We start from the raw sequence: 6,000 nt of genomic DNA on the forward strand, positions 1-6,000 counted from the left end.
ACTGCCACACTGTGTGAAGTAGTGGCATTGCTGGCATTGGTCACCAGGTAGTTCTCACCTGGTATGTACTGTCCAGGGTCCACAAAGCCTGGTGTCACCATAGTGACACTGGCACATGTGTCCCTGTAGGCCTGAGCCACTTTGTCATTAATTAAAGGAGTCTGTCTGTACTTGCCCAGGTTACTGGGGCTCACAGTCAGGGACAAATCAATGTCCCCATCACAGATCAAGACTGCCTGTGTGAGGGTTCTGTCTAAGTCAGAATCTCCTTCAGTTCCCATAGTGATTCCCACTACACCCTTTGTCTGGGGACCAACACTGCTAACAGTAGTACTGGGAGCAGGTGCCTTAGGGGCAACAGTGTTGGGGGCTCCACCCTTTTTGCAATCACTAGTCCAGTGAGTTGTATTTTTACAATGATTGCACCAGGGTTTCTTCTGACCTTCTTTCTTCTTCTTGGACTGTTGGGACCCACCCTCCTTAGCAGTAGTTTGGGGCCCTGTTGAAGACTTCTGGTCTTTAGGTTTCTGATCTCCACCCTTTTGGTCTGTTTTCTTCTGATCACCCCCTTGGCCCTGGTTCTGGTTCTTTTGCTTAACCCTGGTTCTGACCCATTTGTCTGCCTTCTTTCCCAATTCTTGGGGAGAGGTCAGATCAGAGTCAACCAAGTGTTGATGCAGTTGCTGGTTTTGACAGTTATTTAAAATCTGTTCTCTCATCATCAAATTATACAATCCTGTAAAATCAGATACCTTACTTCCCAGCAACCAACCCTCCAAAGCCTTAGTGGCACATTCAACATATTCAGACCAGTCCTGAGTCTGTGTCTTTGGGGTGTCTCTGAACATTAACCTGTACTGTTCAGTGGTTAAGCCTAACCCATCTACCAGAACACTCTTCAGGACTCTGTAGTTTCTGACATCCTCTTCTCTAACAGTGAGGAGTCTGTCTCTGCCTCTTCCTTCAAAGGAGAGCCAGAGGATTGCTGCCCACTGGTCTTCAGGAACCTGCTGTACTTTGCAGGCTCTCTCAAGAGCAGTTATCCATTTGTGGATGTCATCCCCACTTTTGTAGGGGGGCACAACCTTAGACAGGTTCCTATTGTCAAAGACCCTATCTTTGTCCTTAGGGACAATGCTGCCACCAGTGGGTATAGACCCACTCTCTCTAGGTTGCCTAGCCTTGTTCAGTTTTTCTTCCATCAGGGCTACTTCTAGCTCCTGCTTCCTGATCCTCAGCTGGGCTTCCTGCATTCTGGCCTCATGTTCCCTCCTCTGAGGGGTGGTCATCCTTTTCCTGGAGTGACCTTGAGAGCCTCTAGAGCCATGAGAAGCATTGGAGTCACCTGAGCGATTCCTTTGCCTCCCAAGCCCTGTGTTAAGTCCACTGGGGAGATCCAATGGGGTGAACCCATTGTCAGTCCCCAATAGCCTTAGTTTAGCTGGGCCAAGTATAATACTTGGCACTGGGCTAGTTCTCCCTTCATCATCACTACTTTCTGTATCCTCACCACTTTCCTCCCCTGTAGTATGGTTCTCATCTAAGGGATGGCTATTGGAGCTGGGTACCTCTGTAGTATCTTCAGAAGGGGGGCCTCCTGTTCCTGACCCTAAGGGGGCTAACTGGGAAGCTTTCTTGAGTGCTCTCTGATCCTCATCATTCTGTAAGAGCTCTCTGAGCTCAGCAGAGTTTGGGTTCTTGGGCTGTTTAAGGCCTCTAAGAGTTGCCAAATGCCTGAGCTCATTCTGATTAAGGGTAGCAAAGCTGGATGTTGCCCTCTGGGGGTCACTCTCAACAGAGATGGGTACAGTGGACCCCTCTGCCCCGGCCATTGCTCTTAAGTGTGGGTGGATGTGTTGCAATCTACCTACACTTGGGTTTACCTACTAAACCTATCTAGTAGTTGTAGTCAGGGTGTGCTACTCCCTTTGCTCTACAACAACTAAGTTCAGTAGAACTTATGTATATCTAATCTTGTTTTATATGTACCTACAGGTACCTATGTGATCTTTCAATTGGTAACCAAGAGATTACAATGGTAAAACACAGCAAGCTCAAATCCAACCGCTGCTCACCAATGTGAGAAGTTGGCCTGGTATATGATGCTCACTAGTTAAAGTGATCACCTTGTACCATGCCAAGCAACCCTTATGGTGTGGTTGTAAGTCAACCTTTTCGGACTAGCTGCCCTAGTGGTAGCGTAGGCTAAGCAGTCTTTGAGGCTAACTCGTGAAGCGTGTTAAGCCAGCTGTTTTACCAAATGCAACCCCCTTTTATACCAATGAAAGGACACCACACAGATATATATTCAAAATATATATGTATTTATTTCTCAAAGTAACCCCTAGTCTCTTTATGAGCACAGGAGCACAAATCGTCAAACAAGATTATCACAGAATACACAGAAGTTGCACGTTATATGGATAGGCCCTGGTGGCCACTCAAACCATATACTAAAATAGTGGTATAAGTACCACGAACAGAAAAGGGAAAAGGCCTAGGGCCTCTAGAATCGCTGGGCCTACAAGGAGCTAACGTCAGTTAGTGACCAGGAGGTCCACGGGTGGCGTGTGCAGAGCAAATAGTCACACGCGTGCTCCCATAGGTTTCAATGGGTGCGTAAAAAGTACAAAGTTACTGCAAAGAGGATCTTCCGGATGGACTAGGAACTCAAGATTTGGAACACAGGCACTAGAGATGTAATACTACACTTGGGCACAGGTGTGCCAGCTTTACCTCACCCACAGGAAGCGGGTGCATAGGCCTCGAAGTGCGTCGGGTTTCTTCTATCTGTTCCGTGGAGCTTGAAGACAAAGATGCTGCAGGCGGTCGGTCCGGGAGAGGTGCAGTGGATCCAAGAGTGGATCGGAGATGTTGAAGACCTGTAAGCAGAGGGGACAGTGTTCACAGTCACTAGCCAGTGACCAGCGTGGCACCAGGTGGGTACCAGGCAATGTCGGGTGCAAACAGGTGATGAGGGGTAGCTTGTCTCCGCAGCCACGTGGTCCCTGAAGGTCGACGACGTCCAGGAGTCGGCTCACGAGCTGTCCCACGCAGGCTCTCGCTGTTGGCGGTCTCGGCGACTTGATCGAAGCAAACAAGCCTTGGCAAAAGCACTTGTAGGAGGATTCGGAAATCAGCTGTTGGTTCTGACCAGCAAGGTCAGAGGGATTGCTCCTTTGGAGGGGAGCAAGGGCCAGTCTGGAGCAACCAGACCAGCAGTGTATTTCGTAGAGTTCGTCGCCAAGATGGCCACTAGCCAGCGGGCCAGCAACCGGTTAGGCGCGTCGAGTGGCAAAATGCAGAAGGGCCCCACGCAGATCGTGGAGATGCTGGAGGGCTCACCTTTGGTGCAGATGCTGCTCGGGTGTTGGGCTTCTCAGATCCCAAAGCACAACTTGGAGGAAGCCTCGGTTGTTGCACTTGTCAGCTTGTCGTAGTCGTTCCAAGATGGCTGGCTCCACGTGTCTCGGTGCCTCCACGGGTCTCCTCTTTTCAGGGACTGTGGATCGGGCGGTGAGAGGTCTGGAGGTCCAGGTCTTGTCAGTCTCTGGGCTCGGGCTCCGACGGGAGGCGGCGGCAAAGCAGACGTTGATTCGCTGGATGGTGCTTGCGTTAGCAAGGTGGTCACTCCCTGACCACAGGGGAGATTTCCTTCAGTCTTCTGTGCAGCAGAATGTCGAAGTTCCCGTCTTCTTCTTAGTTTCAAGTTGATTCCAGGATGTCTGAAGTCTTAGGACACAGCTCCTACCTTTAAGCGGATTCTAGGGGCCGGACTACCTGCTAGGTCCCTCCCTATGGGTGGGACCAGGAAGGGGGGTGGTTACACCCCCAATCCTTTGTCCAGCTCGCCCCAGGCCCGGGACTGGCGTGCCCCAGGACCGGTTTGAACTGGCATATGCACCGAGGCTCCTTGTGAGCCACAGGCATGTCTGGTTTCTTTCAAGCCCTACCTGACCAATACACAAAATCCTGTCTGGGGTGGTGCACGCACCTCCCCTGGCAGGAAACCCTTTGTCCACACCTCCCAAGCTGGAAGGACTCCCAGCAGCAGGAGGGCAGACTTGTGTCTGTGGTGGCAGCATCCACTTTGTGGAGCTGAGGCTATGTCTGATTTTACCCGGGTTTCAGGTACTGTACATGTCGTGTCCCTCTAGAAGGGTGGAATGCTAACCCCGTCGCCAGAATTGGCGAGGGGTTAGTATTCCAATTCGTATGACACCTTACTCGACATGTTTTGATAAAGCCAAACCAAAGATAGCATTTAACCGCGAGGTTCATAATGCACTTAAGAGTATATGGTATGACGATATCTGGAAACAGTAGAAGGAAGTTGTTCCGACCACTGCAGACAGGCTCAGCTCATGCCAGAGCACCATCTCACATGGAACCAAGCACTCTGCCTTCAGGATTGTTAAGGCCTGCCATAGGAGTGACTTATAGGTTACCAGGTGTCCCATTTAAGGTTAGGTCTAGGTATACTACACCTAAGTAAGAGGTGATTACACCAACTTACCCCAGCTGAGTGATCAGCCAGTTGTGTCAGATTGTTAGGCCAAGCCTGGGGTGGCATAATACATGCTTCAGCCCCTGGCAGGCCTTGGGTACACCAATGCCCTGGGTACCTAGTGTACACTGGTACAGGGGCTGACAGGGTGATCCACTTCCAATTGGTTATGCACCTAGGGTGCATAGTTTTAATTTAGTAGAGAGAACAGCAGGCTGGGGGTCTGATTGGCAGGCCCACAGCCTCAATATGTCAAAAACCAGTGAAGCAAAAAGCAAAAATTTGGGGTGACCATAGGATAGCAGACCCTACTCTCCTACATCTGGGTTTGATCCATCACCGTTTTTTAGCCCACTCTGCCACCCCAGTTCAGACATGGCCATATGCAAATCAGTCTGACCCTGTGCCTCATGGGAACAGTCCAGCCCGAACTGCCAAGCCATGCCTTCCCTGGACCGGAAACAAGCTTCCTAGGACCGGTTTCTGGCATTTCAGCCGTCTTCAGCCAGGCTTGCTTGAATCCAGTGGCAAAGTGAGCAAGGGACTCACGTCTGAGCATACCCTGCCAACTTATGGCGAACAAAGCGGTACAAAAAGGGGTGGTGATGGACGGAGCATCAGAACCAATCAAACACTCACACCCAGTCAACAGATCTGGGTTTGATCCATCACCGTTTTTTAGCCCACTCTGCCACCCCAGTTCAGACATGGCCATATGCAAATCAGTCTGACCCTGTGCCTCATGGGAACAGTCCAGCCCGAACTGCCAAGCCATGCCTTCCCTGGACCGGAAACAAGCTTCCTAGGACCGGTTTCTGGCATTTCAGCCGTCTTCAGCCAGGCTTGCTTGAATCCAGTGGCAAAGTGAGCAAGGGACTCACGTCTGAGCATACCCTGCCAACTTATGGCGAACAAAGCGGTACAAAAAGGGGTGGTGATGGACGGAGCATCAGAACCAATCAAACACTCACACCCAGTCAACAGATCTGGGTTTGATCCATCACGGTTTTTTAGCCCACTCTGCCACCCCAGTTCAGACATGGCCATATGCAAATCAGTCTGACCCTGTGCCTCATGGGAACAGTCCAGCCCGAACTGCCAAGCCATGCCTTCCCTGGACCGGAAACAAGCTTCCTAGGACCAGTTTCTGGCATTTCAGCCGTCTTCAGCCAGGCTTGCTTGAATCCAGTGGCAAAGTGAGCAAGGGACTCACGTCTGAGCATACCCTGCCAACTTATGGCGAACAAAGCGGTACAAAAAGGGGTGGTGATGGACGGAGCATCAGAACCAATCAAACACTCACACCCAGTCAACAGATCTGGGTTTGATCCATCACGGTTTTTTAGCCCACTCTGCCACCCCAGTTCAGACATGGCCATATGCAAATCAGTCTGACCCTGTGCCTCATGGGAACAGTCCAGCCCGAACTGCCAAGCCATGCCTTCCCTGGACCGGAAACAAGCTTCCTAGGACCGGTTTCTGGCATTTCAGCC

The sequence above is a fragment of the Triturus cristatus genome, chromosome 1_1 (genome assembly GCF_964204655.1).
Source record: "Triturus cristatus chromosome 1_1, aTriCri1.1, whole genome shotgun sequence".
Classification (NCBI taxonomy): domain Eukaryota; kingdom Metazoa; phylum Chordata; class Amphibia; order Caudata; family Salamandridae; genus Triturus; species Triturus cristatus.